Below are 17,838 nucleotides of genomic sequence, written 5' to 3'. Positions count from 1 at the left end.
TTTTCTTGGCAAAGATTCTGAAGAGGTTTGCCATTTCCTTCTCCAACTTATTTTACAGATGGGAAAACTGAGGCAAATTAGGTTAAATGACTTGCCCAGGGTCACATAGCTAGCAAATGTTTAAGTTAGATTTGAACTTGAGAAGATGAGTCTTCTTGATTTCAGACCTACCACTCTACCCACTCTACCCTTTTGTCTAGTAAAACAAGGCAAAATTTTTGAGAATCTCAATATTTCTAACTATCATTAATGGCTTCTATTAATAGGAACTTTCTATAATGATCATCAATAAATAATAATGACCACTTGGTGTCATACCAAGTTGTATTTCCCAGAAGACTGGAAAGAGCTGCCTCTTAGACAAACTACATATTGAGGATTTAGGGAGGAACTGACCTCAACTGTGCTCAGAAGCCTAGGTCTGATTGATTATTTTTTAGCTGAGTCAATGGGTAGACGTGAGCTTATGTCATTCAGCCCCAACACAATCTGCTCATTTGTAAATTCCTCTTTGTATGTTGGGTTCTTAGCAGAGTCATTTTTTACGAAGAAGAGATGATTCATGAGAGTTGAGGGGACTTCAGCTAGTCTAATGGTACCCATCGGAAGAGGCAAAAGATATCATTATGGGTTCTCAGATGGGGATGCTGTGGCATCCTTTAGGCAGCTCAGATGTAGCACAGGATAGGCATGAGCATATCTAGGCTAGAGCTCCCACACTGCCATTAGTTAGCCTTGTAACTTAATCTCTCTGAGCCTGTTCCCTCATCTGTAAAATGGGGATAATCACTCTTGTATGACCTACCTCACAAGGTAGCTTTGGGGGGAGGAGAGGAAAAAGGACTGTGTAAGCCGTAAACTGCTATATGAATGGGAGCTATCAGAACACTTAGCGTAGCTATCTGTTATCCTGCATTCTCTTAGACTCAGCTCTTATTAATCAGCCCTACAGTGGATTCCAGTGATATATTCTAGTACATGCCCAGGGATAACTGCTGTCTATTATTATGAGCTTAAATACCACACAGTCCAGAAGTGCTTTCTAAGTCATCGGATATTGAATTGTGTTCAGTATACGTTGAGTGTGAAGTCTTGGAGCCATAGGATTGTGGAGCTGGAAAGATCCTTGAAAAGATTGTTTTTGTTGTTGAGTCGTTTTAGTTGTATCCAAACCTTTGTGAACTCATTTGGGATTTTCTTGGCAGAAATATAGGAGTGGCTTTCCATTTCCTTCTCCAGCTCATTTTACAGAGAAGAAAATGGAGGCAGAGTTAAGTGACTTTTCCAGGGTCACACACCTAGTAAATGTCTGTGACCAGATTTGAACACAGGTCTTCCTGACTCCAGGCTCTGCATGCTATTCACTGTTCTGCCTGTAGTCTTCATCAATTTTAAAATTCAAAATATACTGTAGTATAGTGGATAGAGAGATGGCTTAAAAGCCAGGAAGACCTCAGTTCAAGTTCTACTTTGGACTCTGTGTGGATGTGCTACCCTTAGTTTGCCACTTAATTTTTCTGATCTCTAAGAAGCTCTGTAAGATGATGAGTTTCAGAGAAGGTACCCATCTGTCCTGGTAGAAGGAGTTTTTTCACCAAGGATTTACCTAGGCCAATAAAATCACAGATCCATTCCCAAACTATATCTCCCAATGGCATGGTAATAGATGGCATTTATATATAAAAGTGGACAACTGGGTGGCACAGTGGAGAGAGTGCCAGCCCTGTGGTCAGGAATACTCATCTTCCTTGACCTTGGTCATTTACTAGTTATGTGAGCCTAGGCAAGATGCTTAACCCTGTTTGCCTCAGTTTCCTCATTTATTAAATGAGCTGGAGAAGGAAATGGCCCACCACTTTAGTATCCTTGTCAAGAAAATCCTAGATGAGGTCACAAAGAGTTAGGCACAACTCAGCCAACTGAATAATGACAATATACAATAGTGGTTTAAAATTTGTAAAATGCTTTATGTAACAGATCTTTCCCATCTCATTACCTTATTTACTTTCTCCCAAGCATTCTATAATTGAGCAATTCTGGTCTCCTTACAATTCCTAGAACATGACATTTCATCTCCTGTTTCTGGATGTCCCCCATGGCTGGAATACTCTGTCTCCTCCCCTTTGCATCTTAGTTTCTCTTCAAGACATTGCTCAAATCCTATATATATATATGCATATATGTTTTATATTTATATATACATATGTGTTTTATATATTTATATATGTTTTAGATTTTATGTATACATGTATGTTTTATATTTATATATGCACATATATGATATATATATATATATGACTCTGGAAGAGACTGTGAGAGTGACAACTTTGTGCAAGAATGCCTTACTTAAATCCAGTTCACAAGCAAGTCAAAACATCACCCCATGATGTCATTGGTCCTCTTCCAAACAAAGGATGAGCAATCGCTTAGCTGGCTCTATGTTAGGTGCAAGAGACACAAAGATAAAAAAGAAAGAGTTCTTGGCCTCAAGGAAAATGTGGCATGGATGTGTGTGCAATTTATTTATATTCACACATGAATCATTACATGTAATTAGTTATATATAATTATCATGTATAGTATATTATTAGAAAGGTATATTCCATATATATGTAAAACTATAAACAATTTTTGATTGGTTAAACTATCCCATTTCTTGATTAGAACAGAGAAGAGAATGCTATTATTTATATATTTGAACATTCTTTATGCTGAATTTTACTCCCTGAATGATTGATGATAATATTGTTTCTAATTACAAGAAGAGAAACCTTGGATCTAGGTAGATGAATAGTCTGAACTCCATTTTCACATTGAGGAAATGGCACAGTTGGATTTATGCTTGTAGAATGAAGGACTTAGAGTACTTGGAAGGACCAGAGAGACCCCCACCTGCACCCCCACCCATGCTTGGAGTAAGGGATCACCCTCACGATTCCTGAGATTCCTTCCCTGCATCCCTTTTGGGTGTAGCTTTGGTGATCTCTACCTACTTCCATTAGATTATAAGTTTTCTGAGAGTAAATAAAGTCCATGTTGAATCTTTATCCTTCCTAGCACCTAGCCCAGTGCCTTGAACATTCTAGACACTTCAACTAAATTGAACTAAATTGCCTCCTCATTTCATAGGTGAGATAGTGGAGTCTCAGAGTCGTCAAGTGATTTAGCCAAGATAATACCTACAGCGAATGCCTCTCATATTAAGGGTGCTACCCAATAGCTTTAAGTCTGAGAACTGCGGTGAAATGTTGTCCTGCCTAAGAAGTTTGCTTTTAATTCATCTTAAATACATAATCTTAACAAATAACTGTACAGTTAAACTGCAGCATAGGCCAGGCGTGGAAGGAAGGTACCTCAGAGATGGAGGCTAATCTGATCACTATGGTGATAGCCACTGGTGGAGAAGTACTTTATGTCTGATAACACCTCCCTTACCCTTATCAGGACTTCCCAGAGAGTGAGACAAGGAAATGTGGACTTTGAGCCCCCTCTGGAGGAGAGAAAATGAGCCCTCCCCTTCTAGCCGGGGAGCAAGTGGTTTCTTTGCTTAAAGGTCACAAATAGGGGAAAGGAAGGAAAGCAAAACATCTAATCGAATTAACTTTTAGAGTTAACCTTAGAGCTTAGTGGCTGGAGCCTTTTGTTCTTGGAATTCCCAAAAGGAATATTTGGATTCCAAGACAGATTAACTCCAAGACTCCCCCCTCCACCCCTGATGCTATTAATAACAAACTTTCCAGAGTTCTTATAAATTTTGTTCTAACTTACTGGTTTGCCCAATTATTTCAAATATGGAGGAACACGTATTTACGACAATCTAGCAATAGATATTTATTAAGTGATTTTTATGTACAAGGCATTGTACCAAGTATTGAGGATACCAAGAAAAAACAAAAGCACTTCTCCCTCAATCAGCTTATGTTCTAATGGGGATAGGGAAACAATATGCATGTGTGTTTACACATATATGATTTATGTGTATTAAAGTTATATTCGACTATGGTAGAAGGAAACAGGAAGGAAAGTAAAGGAAGGAAAAAAGTAAACATGGTGGAAGAAAATCATTTGAGAAGAGCCATTGGTGAAATAGCAGATTATTATATATAGCCCAGTACCATCTGGACTATTGATAAGAATAATTCTAACTACAACTGAAAGGTCTACTTTGTAATTCAATAACAGCCTTCTATTTAAGTAAAATGACTAAAGATTATATTATGGAATTATAGGATTAGTGAGCTCAGCAAATTAAATGAAATCAAATGCCTACATTGAAGTTAAGATGCCAGTGGGACATTGGACATCCAAGTGGATGCCGCTGGGACGATAGGGGACCGGAGCTCAACAACTCAATCTTGGATGGGCCAATACACTTGTTTCTTAAGTGTCTTATTCCCTTACTGAGATTTCAAGGAGTGTCTTTTTTCTGGAGGACATTAATTGTGCCATTTTTATCTTTATATAGACATCTCTTACCACAGCACCTAGGAAGTATTTAAATGTTCGTGAATTGAATTAATCTGTAAATTTTGTTCAGGTCTCCTTAAGCTAGATGGTATACATTTGGTATACAGTGGTCAAGGTTAGAGATGTTATCATTGGTAACAGAACTAAGTTTTTCTCTGATGTCTAGCACAGATAACCAATTTTCTATTTCAAATTCAACAATTCAAGGGGCAGCTAGATAGCACAGTGGGTAGAGCTCCAGGCCTGGAGTTGGGAGGACCTGGGTTCAAATTTGGCTTTAGCCACTTCTTTGCTTTGTGACTCTGGGCAAGTCACTTCATCCCAGTTGCTTAGTCCTTATCACTCTTTTGTTCTAAGGGAAAAGGTGAGGGTTAAAAACCACACAATTCAATTATATACATTTATTATGGTTGCTTGCTGTGGATGCTAGAGAGAGCCTGGCTTCATTCAGAACGACCAGGGTTCAAGGATTGTTTCTAACAAAAAATGGCTGTGTCACCCTGAGCAAGTCACTTAACTTATTCTGATACCAGTGCTCCAGGGGACTCTCTTAAATTCTAATTTGCAGACTAAGGGCTGATCTGTATTGGTCAAAAGATTTTTACATTGGCTGTTCCCTATACCAGTGAAATCAGAGGCTGGGGGTGAAGGGGTGTCCAGTGTTAATTAAGCACCTACTAGATGCAATCTACTGACCCAAGACCCTGTGGAAGATACATGAAGAACATGATCTTTTCCTTTAGGGAACTTAAAACCTAGTAGAGGGAATATCATATATCCAAATTGCCATAGTGCAGAATAGTCTGTATGAAGAGCATTCTAGATCTTTGGTGATAGAGAAAAAGGATCTGTTTGCTTGTTTTGGATGTCAACCATTTGTAGCTGTTTCTGCTGAGGTGAGTAAGATATTGTCAGAGGTCTTCCAAGGTCTTTACTTGATAACCCAAATTGGTCATGCTTTGGAAAAAGTGGCAGAAGTGGTGGTGTGAGGAGTGGAAACATGGGAGAAATGATGAGATTCTGGCATGACTGAGGCAGCTTGATGGAGAGGTGGAGAGACCGGCTGGATCTGGAATCAGAAAGACCAGAATTCAAATCCAGCCTCAGCCATTTACTAGCTAGATGACTCTATACATGCCACTTAACTTCAGCCTACCTCAGTTCTCTCATCTGCAAAATGGGGATAGTAATAGCATCTACCTCCCGTGGTGGTTATGAAAATAAAACAAGTTAATAAAGAACTTTGTAAGTTTTAAACTTTATATAAACCCTAGTGATGATGATGATAATGATGATAATGGTGATAGTTCCTGAATTATTCTGGTACCAGGAGTCACCAATCACAGAAACAACTCTTGGTTACTTTCTGTGAATATCCCTGAAGTTACCCTAGCCAGCTTTGCCATTTGGTAATAATGCAGTATAGTCAGACCTCCGCCATATTGAAATTCAGTGAATTTCATGGTGAAGACAAATTCCCTTTGTCCTATGATTGATGGTGAGCAAGAAATTTTTTTAATACATTAGACAAGCAAAAAATAATTGTTGTATCTTGCTGTCATCTCAGTGTTCTTCTGCCCTGGGTTGCTAATTGATTGCTAGCTTCAAAGGGGTTGGGGGGGGGTTGCCAAATACCTGGAGAAAGATACAAAATTGTGTGTGTTACCAGCACTGTATTGAGCAAATGGGCTGCATCCTCCTTGCCTGTTGGTCTCACCATAGACAGGATGGGCACGGGTAGGACAGGTCAATCATGCCCTCCTTCTGCCTGCCACATAAAAAATCCTAGTGCCTGGGGAAAGGGGAAGGAGGAGGTGATAGTCATATAACAACAACCACCACCACCACAATCACTTATATAGTGCCTATTATGTACCAGATACTGTTATGCATTTTATATATATTATCTCATTTGCTGCTCACAACAACCTTGGTAGATAGGCACTCTTATTATCCCCATTTTATAGATGAAGAAACTGAGGCAAACAGAAACAAAGTGATTTGTCCAGAATCACAACTAGTAAGGGTTTGAGGCAGGATTTGAACTTGGGCATTCCTGATTCCAGGCAAAGTGTTCTATCCACTGTACCACCTAGCTATCTTGACAAACAGTGTGATTCAGTAGACAGAACACAGGACTTACCATTGGAAAACCTGGTCTCAAATTCTGTTTCATACACTTTCTATTCACTAAACATCACACAGTTTAAATTTTTTCCTATAGAAAATATAAATATAAAATTATTTTCATATAAAATTATCTTGTATCTGTACAATTTTATATATTTAATAAACATTTTAATTTTTATTATTTAAATTTAATTATTTTATTTTTATAAATTATATATACTTATAAATATAATTCATTAAATAAAATAATTTAATTTTATACACTCACATGTTATATAAGAATACTTATGTATCTGTATATTTATTTTATAAAATATAAACTCAAAATATTTATAAAAATAAATTTAAAAGAGATATTACATAGCTTACCTCAATGAGCTGTTATGAGGAAAACTAGCCCTAAATAAATAAGAGTTTAAAATATAAGACACTGGTGATAAGGGACAGACCCAACTGGAAGCACAAAAATGAAATTAAAATTCAAATTTTATATACTGGTTTGACCAACATTAAACAAATCCTATCTAATGTGAATGAAAATCCCTGAGAAAACTGGGAAATTGCCAGATTACATTACTCATATTACAGAAAGATTCACCTCTGGTTCTTTTAAACCTTCTGTATAATAAACTCCTCTCTAGTATTTAAGGATTTTCAGATCATTAGCTGCTTAACAGAGTGAGGGAAGAGCAGAGAACTTTAAATATAAAGTGTTGATAGTCACTGTCAATTGAATATCACTCAGAAATGAAGATAAATCATCTATGATATAATTGAAGTCAAAGGAAGATAAAGAATTCAATCGACAAAAGCTTGGATTACGATCAACTTTTCAGGGATACAGAGAGAAGCACATCTTTGTTACCAAAAGACAGGAGAGGAGAGATGAAGGGAATTGTATGTTTGACAGAATCAGGCCCAGAAAGGGTATGCTTCTCTTTTCTTTAGCCCAAGTGGTCCATAGGAGAATAGCTAATAACAATCAACCTTTGTCATATTAGGTGGGGATGAAGAAGGAATATGAGACAATTGGCATTCTTCGGTGGTGGTGGACCTTGTTTATAGATCACTTGCCTAGAAACGTAGATATGATCCTTAGGACTTTTTATTTGAACCAGCTGTTAGAATGACCTTCATCCTCCTGCTATCTTTTTAAGTCACTTCCTAGCACAGGTGGAAACCATTAAATGAACAGGTAGATAAAAGGACAGAAAGTGCCAGAGCCACAGAGGGAGAAGGTCAGTAAAACGCACAATGGCAAGAAGCAGGGCTGCCTATTTTGTAGATTAATTTTTACTCTGATAAATTGTTTTCTTTGGAGTTTCCCTAGACCTGTAGTAGCCTATCTCTTTTATAGTGTTCGTGTCTTTTTTTAAAAATTAAAACCCAACCATTCTTCTGATAGCTGGCTTTTACGTGGCCATATAATACACGTAGCTTGTGTTTATTTATTTTTATATATATGAAATATCTTGGAGCAGTCTTATGATATTAAAGCTTACAATCACTCCAAGACTTTTGGGAAACTCAATATATATATCTGTGTGTATGCACAGGTACATACAAAAGGATTTTAATATGTGTATTTCATACGTATATGGACACAAACCATTTATGCATATGTGCATAAATACATGAATATGTGTATATCATTCATTCATTTGTTCCTTTCAGGTTTGTTCATTTATTTGTCCATTCACTTGCCAGAGAACCAGTGTGGCATAGTGGATAGTAGAATCAGGAAGACCCGAGTTCAAAGCTTACCTTTGATACTTAGTAGTTGGGTGACTGTGTTACTAAGTTAAGACTTACTAGGTTACAAAGGGATTTTTATCAGCCTCAGTGGAGGGAGAGGGAGTTCTTATGCTGAGGAAATGGCAGATCCTTGATTTATTGGCTTTGCCCAGGTTTTCAGAGCTTAACAGATGTTGTCTCCTGAAACTTGCTGACATCATTTGAGGAAGACGTGAACATGGATTTTTGCTTGTTTTGCATTTGAACACCTGAGGCATTGGCTGGCCAGGTGCCTCCTCCAGGGTCACCCAGCCATTCAGTAACATAGGCAAGAATGAGGGCAGGAAGATTTTGAAGCTAATGTAATGTAATGTCATATAATATAATATGACATGACATGACATGATATGATATAATACAGTATGATACAATATAACACAACACAACACAACACAACACAACATAACATAACATAACATAACATAACATAACATAACATAACATAACATAACATAACATAACATAACATAACATAACATAACATAACATAACAAGAATGGGATAGCAAATGTTTCTTGCAGTACCTGGCACATAGTAGGTCCTTAATAAATGCCAACACTCTCCCTTCCCCTACAAAAAAATGTACAAGACACACTTTTAGGTTTAGACTGCTTTATTATTTCCCCCATTACTTTCTTAAATCTGGACAATCAACAAAGGAAGAGATCATGCCCTCATTTTGTAGACGTTTTTGATTTTTGAGGTTTAAGTATTAATACTGAAAATTTAACAATGGGCTCTTGAGCTGGCTGTAGACCCCTCTGATCTATAGGAGCACACAGAACCCCAGATTTAGAACTAGAAAGATCTCACTTTACAGCTGAAGAAAGAATGAAAATGCCTTGGCCAAAGTTATATATATGGCAGAACCAGGATTCAATATATTTTATATTCAATATATTCAATAAATATATATGTATACATATATAATGGCAAAACTAGGATTCAAAGCCAGATTCTTTGACTCTTACATACTTTTTCCATTGTATTTCACATTTGTCTTGAAATTATAATTGCTAAGAAAATTCTTGATATTTTGATTCTTGTGAATAACTGAAGTAAAAAAGTAATCTTGAGGTAGTTAGGCAGCAGAGTGAATAGAGAGCCCTAGGACTGGAGTGGGAAGGATGTGGGTTCAAATCTGATCGCAGACACTTCCTACCTGTGTGACTCTGGGTAAGTCACTTAACCCTGATTGCCTGGTCCTTGCAACTCTTCTTTCTTAGAATTGGTACTGACAAAAAATAAAGTTTTTTTTTTAAGTAATCTTGATTTTTTAAATAAAAAAACCAACAATTTATTTTTAGAAAGCTAAACCAAATGTTGTATTACTAGCTAAGCAGCAGGCTTCTAAACCATAGTGAATATCACTCAGAATGGAGAATTAATTAACTTTCACCGCTCCTTCATTAAAGGGTTACAGGTAATGAGCAAAGAAGAGCTGTGGATGAAAGGTTTTACTCTTTCTACAAACTCTGTGCATTGCTATCACACACCTTGATGCATTTTGCTACTTCAAGGCAACAAATTACATCTCTGTGTGAATTGTTTAATTTCATGTGATTTTTCATTTCAAATGCTCAAAAAGGGGAAAAGGTAAGCACAAAGCACTGAATTTCTATTTTAATAAAAACACTAAAAGGGAGCAATTCAAATGCTTTTTAGGCTCTTCTATTTTTTTCCAGATAACTGACAGCATAGCTAAAGTATAAATAATTAAAGAAAAACTCCATGGGAAATTCTCAGAATCATAGAATCTCAGAATTGGAAGGGGTATCATAGATTATCTAGGCCTAGGCTTTTAAACCTTTTTTGGTGTTATGGGTCCCTTTGGCAGTTTAGTGAGACCTATGGACCCCTATTCAGAATGATGTTTTTAGAAGCATAAAATAAGTTACACAGGACTACAAAGAAAATCAGTCACATTGGAATTCAGTTGCCAAAATACTTTTTTTTTTGAAGTTCATTGGATCCCAGGTTAAACATTGCTGATCTAGGCCGTTCTGGATGAAAATAGAATGCCCTTTTCCACATCCTTGACTGTAGGTCATTGAGCTTTTTTTTTTTTTTTTTTTTGAAGATCCCAATGAGGGGAACCTCAGTACTTCCTAAGCCAACTCATTCTCTGTCTGGATAGCTCTATTAGGATGATTTTCCTTACATCAAGACTAAATTTACCTCTATATACTTTGCACCCACTCTTCCTAGTTCTGTCTTCTGACTCCTCATCCCTGGAACAGCTCTTCAAATACTTGAAGGTAGTTATTACTTTCCACTCTTCTTTAGATTAAAAATCTCTTGTTCCTTTAACTAGTCCTCATGTGGCATGGACTTGAGTCCTTCCCCCAATTTGGTTGCATTCATGAGACCTTTGAACATTACATTTTATCAAGATCATTTGGGACTATCACTGGATAGTCCCTGGATAGTGCTGAATGCTATATCCTTTCCCTCACTGTCTCCCCTCTTTCTCTTCTCTTCTCTTCTCCTCCTCTCCTCTCCTCTCCTCTCCTCTCTTCTCCTCTCTTCTTCTCTTTCCTTCCTGCCTTCCACTCCCCTTCTCTTCCTCTCTCCCTCCTCCCTTCCTTCTTATTTGTATATTTTATTTTCATATAACCAACATTTCTCAGTATATTCCTCCCACTCTGATAACTAGCTTTGATTTATAAAAAAAAGAGAGAAAAAATATAAAATCCAGTTCAGCAAAATTCACCAAATTATGAACAAAGTCAGACATTAGATGTAGTTTTTCACAACTATGGCCTCCCTACATCTGCAAAGAAAAGAGAGGGAAACACTTGCTTATGCCTCTTCTCTGGGGATTTTAGATCTTTATAACTCCACAGCCTTCTATTGTGCTCTTGTTGGCTTTATTCTTTTTACTGACATTGCTATGGTCATTCTGTGGATTGTTTCTTTGGTGCTGCTTTCTTCACTTTGCATCCATTCAGATGCAAAGTTTTCTCATGCTCTCTGTATTAGTCACATTCATCATTTCTTCTACCTCAATAATATTCCATTTCATCCATGTCGAATGACTTGTAGCTGTTTTCCAACCAGCAGTCATCTGCTTTGTTTCCACTTCTTTCTTGCCACAGAAAGAGCCCACTTATGCCTCCCGTTATGCTGCCAAAAATTGATCAGCTGTTTAATTCATCATTGACTCATATTGAACTTGCTGTCCATTAAAACCTCCAGATGTTTAGTGGTCACTCCTAGTTTGCTAAGAAGCTTTCTCTTTCCTACAGAGCAAGATCTCTCTTTTGGCTTCTCAGATATTCACTATGGCAGAGGCTGTAGTGTATTATGTCCTGGTAGTGTGGTAGAAGGGAAAAGACACTGGTTTGGGGTACTGAAAACTTAGGTTCTCCCAGATTTGCTGCTTGCTAAATTGTGGTCTTAATTTCTGAGGATCTGCTTCTTCATCTGTAGAAATATGATGGTGACAAACTTGAGGCTATGAATCTCTAAGCTACAGTTAACATTGTAGCATCAGTTTGTCTGCACCAATATTTAGAGACTTCTCTTTCCAAGGAGAGCTGGACCGTGGCAAGTAAGAATGTGTGTCCTTCATCTTTTTTGACACTGAGGATTTGCATTGTTCTCAGTATATTCATAGACTGCCAAAGTAATCACTTATTTCATAGAGTGATCTTAATTTAGGAGGGAAAAACTGTTCAATGAAAATGGCAAATAAATTTTTGTCAGTTAATCATTTTGCATTATTAAGTACCTACTATGTTCCAGGAAAGGGCAGCTAGGGGGCACAGTATATAGAGTGCTGGGTTATCTCTTGAGTTCATATCTGACCTCAAATACTAGCTGTGTGACCCTAGGCAAGTCACTTAAACCAGTTTGCCTTGTTTTCCTCATCCTCATCATGGAGAAGGAAATGACAAACTGCCTCCAGTATATTTGTCAAGAAAATCCCAAATGGGGTTATGAAGAGTCAGACAAAGACTAAACCACAACATGTACCAGGAATCCTGATAGGTCCTGGGAGTACAAAGCCAAATTTGAATCTATCCTTTCCCTCAAGAAGATTATATTCTACCATGGAACATATATGTAAACTATACACAAGGTAATTTGGAGACATTGGGGAGGCACCGGCAACTGGTGGGGATCAAAAAAACCTGGTGAAGAAGGTAGGGTTTAAACTTAAGGAAGCCCAAGTATGTCTGCATATCTGTTACTTAGAAAAAAATAGAAAAGACATCTGTTCTTTTCCACATGGAGTCAGATTTATCCAGCATAGTCTCTTTCTTCCTCTTGCCCGCGAAACTGTCTCTCAAACGTGTGTGTGTATATGTATAGTTTAAAATTGATAAATACAAATATAGATACATAAATAGAAAATAGTATGTGAATGTAAATGTGTAGATCTATTTATATAAATTAAATATGTAAGGCCTATAATCTAACTATCCAGCTGTCTGTCTAACTATCTATCATGACAGAAAAGGAGAGGTAGTGTTACATGGTAGATAGACAGCTAGCCCCTCCCTCAGATAATAAATTATAGACGAGATGCTTCATTGCATCAGTGATGATACCCTTGACTGCTAGTGCCTTTCCTTCTATTTAATCACTTTGGATTTGTTTCTATTTATTTTATTTTTATTCTGTACATAACGTATTTGAATTTATTTTATTTATTGTATTTGTATCTGCAGTGCCAACCTTTAGTGCCTGCCTTATAGAAGGCACTTAAATGCTTGCTGGTTGACCAGTCCTTTGGCGGAAGGAGTTTCCCCCCCAGAATTCATAACATTGATTTGGACCACTGATCTCCATAGGCCTGGACATTCATCTCCCCTCTAGAACCCAAAATATATACACATACGTGGATATAAATCTACAAACATGTATCTCTCTATAAAGTGTTGGGTCAGAAAGACCTAAATTAAAATCCAACCTCAGATACTTACTAGTTGTGTGACTATGGGCATGTCACTTAAAAAAAATCCCCGTGCCTTAGTTTCCTCATCTGTAAAGATAAAGGAAAGGGACTCAGCTTCTAAGGTCCATTCCAACAATAAATCTATGTTAGTCTGAACCAGAGTCCCAAGCAGCCATTAGTGAAAGAGGCATATTCTTGTCAACTACCCTACCCCACATCAAAGGGCAAGAGAGGACCATCCTCAGTGAGTTACTCATTTGGCCAACACTAGAGGGATATTTCCTTACTCACTCTCTGGGGCTGTACAGAGGGTATGTACAGGATGCCAGGGGGCAGCTTTCAGAGTGACTTGAAGTAGAGAAACCTCATAAACCCAGACAGAAACAGAGCAAATAATGATGCAGTCTCCCTGCCCTGAGACATAACAGCATCAGACTGGTATGACAAGCATCTCCAAGAAATGGGAAAGGAGAAAAAGAGCCCCCTTGGAGCAGTGATCTCAGTTAGCCTTTGAGACTAAAGCACCTCACTCAGAGAATGCAATCAACATCAACCAAGGAGAATCTTGAGGCATGTTATAACCCAGAACAAGACTCAATGAATTGCCACCAGGAGAGAAGGAAAAGGTCTTACAACTTTCCTTTTCTTTTTCTTCTCCTGTCCTCTCCTGTCCTGTCCTGTCCTCTCCTCTCCTCTTCCTTTCTGCCTTAGTAATGACTCTAAGACAGAAGGGCAAGGGCTAGGCAAATGGGGTTAAGTGACTTGCCCAGGGTCACACAGCTAGTAAGTATCAGACACTGGATCTGAACTCATGAAGATGAGTCTTCCTGACTCCAGTTCTAGCATTCTTTATATCCATTGTGCCACCGTTAGTATAAGAATACAAACATATTTCCATGTATTAAACACTTTAAGCAAAACAGAAGTTTTTACTTTCCCATAGCCTTTGGGATAGGAGGCTCAACAGATGTGATATATGCATTTGCTTATTACTATTTCCTCCTTTCAGTCAATCACAAGACCTTAATCTGTTCACTGCATGGGCATAATATAACAAGGAGCAAGGCACTGTGACCTGGGAATTGGCGTCCTGAGTTCTACTTGTGTGATTTTGGACAAATCGTTTTATTCCTCTTGGTATTAGTTTCTTCAGCTGAAATAATGCGGAGACTTGGATGAGATCACCCCTAAGGTTCTTTCTGGCTTTGAAATTCTACAAGGATGTTTCGATCTTTTCAGGCACCAAATAGGATACACATGAATGACAGCACCAACAGTGTGATCTTTTGGACACACAAAATTTGTGATTTTTTTCCCATTGTCTATCCAAGCATCAGTGAATGGAGTGCTGCCAAGTAAGCAGGATTCAGGGAAAGTTCACAGCTCTGAAAGCAGCTCTTCAGCTGGGTGGTGTAGGGTTTGCACAGTGCATGGCTGATGCATGACCTTAGTTTGTGTGTTTATGCCAAGAGGTTTAAGTGGACCATAACTTCTCATATTCCGTTTAAACCTAAGAAACAGAATCTTCAATAGACAGTAGCTCTGAGGTTACTTCTTCAAGGATTTTTGTCAGAAACTCTTCTAGAAAGAACCCTGGAATATACAGACTGGGGTTCAATTCTCAGTTCTATTGTTTTGTAGTTATAATCTTTTTGGGCCTCAGTTTCTTCATTTATAAAACGTGAATAATAATATCCTCACTGCTAATGTCACAGGGCAATTATAAGGATTAAATGAGATAATTTCCTCCAGTTTTTAATCTGTGAAATGGGAATAATAATAATAATAATAATAATAAAAGCTACACTATGTATGTCACAAGGCAACTGCATTGAATGGGATTAAGGTGACTTGATTTCCTTATCTGTAAAATGGGGGGGGGGGTTGACTCAGTGGCCTCTAAGATCCATTCTAGCTTTAAATCTTTGATCCTGTGTATAGTAAAAGTTTTAGAACTGTAAAGTACCATGTTAATGTCAGCTGGGATTTTTTGGGATGTGGCCCATAGTGGTAGCTCAATAAATATTTGTTGATTGATTGAAGTATTTTCCCACAGAACTGAAATACATTTTAAATATAGCTTGTAGGTTCCTTATTGTGAGTGTTCTGGGTGAGGCCTTTGAGGAGCAGAGGTTGTCATATCCACAAACACACAAATGGACACATTTGTTCATGTCAGGACTCCCAAAGAGATGCAGGGTGTAGCCTTTTTTTAAAATATAGTTTGCCTTTAATATCCTAATCCTAGGCATGACCTAACTCACTCAGCTGAGAGATTTTTCCTCTGTGATATGGAAGCAGGTTGCTAAGCAACCAGGTCAGTAATTGGTAAATGCTCATATTTGATTTGATTTAAGTTACTTACACAAATATGTCGCTGTTTTCTCTCTGCTATTAGACTAATGATAATCATCTGATTTTATTTGACTCAAATAAAATAAAATAACTGCTTTGGCTTGATTCAGTCATTAAGTAGCTGTGTAACATATAGGATAAGTCCCTTCGTCTATTTAGTCTTGAAATTGTATATTTTAAAAGTTGGTGGTATTTAGAAGAATCAGTTGAATATCAATTGCCTGCTACATGGAGAGCACTATGGTACTAGGAGGGTCACAAAAGAAGCATTGCCCTGGACAAGCTTCCAGTCTAGTTTGAAAGACAAACCTAGAAAGCGGCAATGATACAATAAAAATAGAACACTGCAATGATTTCTTTGGTGGTGGTGCTCCCTTCCTAGAATATAGGTCAAAATATCTCTACCTCTTACTAGCAAGTCATCATGAGTTATTGTACCTCCTTCCTAACCCATGACCCCTACCAAAAAAAAAATCCATCTCCTTAGGATAGCCATTCTTCTGTTGTGCCTCTCCGACTTTGTCTAATTTGATCTTTGGCCAATGACCCAATAGTTTTGGGTTCATATGCAAAAGTTCCAGCCTTGGAGGACATGTTAGAGCTTGCTGATAGAGCTTTCAAGAACCCAAGGTCATTGAGCTCCATGATGAGGCATTAGAACATGGATTTAATGGAGGGCAAGGCAGAGTAGAAAGTGCTAAATTTTTGGAATGGACAAGCAAACACTAAAGCATCCTGGAGGAGAGGGGCCATCCATGAGTGGCCATAAAAGGATTCACCATAAAGATGGACCTTAAGCTTAGTCTTAACGGGAATTATGATTTGGATAATATATAAGGAAAATCTTCTAGAGCAGGATAGTAGGTGGAGATGAGGGGGGTTGCAACATGTTCTTGAGACAGTGAACAATAAACTGTGGGCTCCTTTTACCTTTCTTAACATCCTTGGCAATTAGCATAGGGCCTGGCACACAGTAGGCACTTAATAAATGTTTGTTGACTGACTGGTTGTCAGAAGACTGGTTTGCCTAGAATGGAGGGAGAATGTTACGGAAAAATGATCAGTTAAGTCAGGGTGAGGTGAGGGTGCTGTTGTTCAAATGTTTAAGTCATGTATAATTCTTTGTGACCCATTTGGGATTTTCTTGAAAGAGATTCTGAAGTGGCTTGCCATTTCCTTCTCCAGTTCATTTTATAGATGAAGAAACGGAGGCAAATAGGATTAAGTGACTTGCCCAAGGTTATGCACCTAGTAAAGATCTGAGACCAGATTTGAACTCATGAAGATAAGTCTTTCTAACTTTGACACTGTACCACCTAATTGCCTACAAGGGAGGGAGCACCAAGATTATAGAAGGCTTTGAAGGTCAGGTAAAGGATTTTAATTGTCTTGTAGCAGGGAGTAAAGAACAACTGAATATATTGAAGCCATTTCATTGTAATTAGATCATATTTGCTATGGATGAGAGGTACTCGAGAATATTTCATTTTAGAATTTATAGATTTATAGGGATATTCTCTTTTCATTTGGATGCCACACAGAGCATCTCCAATGACCATTGCAAACATGTTTGGTGAACATATGCCTCTCTCTTTTATGCTTTGCTTAATGAGGTATACTTTTTAGAAGTAAAGAGTCATTGAACAATTAGCTCTATGGTTGCATTTACTGATGATCTTATGTACACTTAACAAATGCATATGAGACTCATTAAAGGAGAATCCTTAGGGATTGCTCTGCCTTAAACAATTATAGGAAAATATTTTGTTATTTTAAGTAAATGTCATAAGGGCTATCACCCAGGAAATATATATATATATACATATATATATATGTATACATACATATATAATATTTATAAAGATATCCTATTTTTACCAATTACATGTAATAACAAATTTCTACATAAGTTTTCTGAAGTCATATGATCCAATTTATCTCCATTTCTCCTTTATTCCCCCTTCCTGGAGCTGGCAAGCAATTTGATCTGGGGTATTGTAGTATTATCATGCAGAACATATAGGAAATCTATTCTTAAAAAAAGGTGGTTGGGCTGGTCTTGTGCCAAGAGACATGAGTGACACATTTGCATACCGATTAATGTGTGTGTGTATGTGTATAGATATAGATATAGATATAGATATAGATAGATAGATAGATAGAGAGAGAGAGAGAGAGAGAGAGAGAGA

General features: G+C 37.6%; 1 protein-coding gene across 1 annotated transcript in view; it reads left to right on the top strand.

Moving 5' to 3' along the window:
* KIF26B (kinesin family member 26B) overlaps nt 1-17,838 on the top strand; it is a 632,023-nt gene that overhangs the window by 402,233 nt on the left and 211,952 nt on the right. The gene's annotated exons all lie outside the window — the stretch shown is intronic.

This window comes from Gracilinanus agilis, chromosome 4, assembly GCF_016433145.1.
Source record: "Gracilinanus agilis isolate LMUSP501 chromosome 4, AgileGrace, whole genome shotgun sequence".
Lineage (NCBI taxonomy): Eukaryota > Metazoa > Chordata > Mammalia > Didelphimorphia > Didelphidae > Gracilinanus > Gracilinanus agilis.
This window is presented reverse-complemented; position numbering and strand designations above follow the sequence as displayed.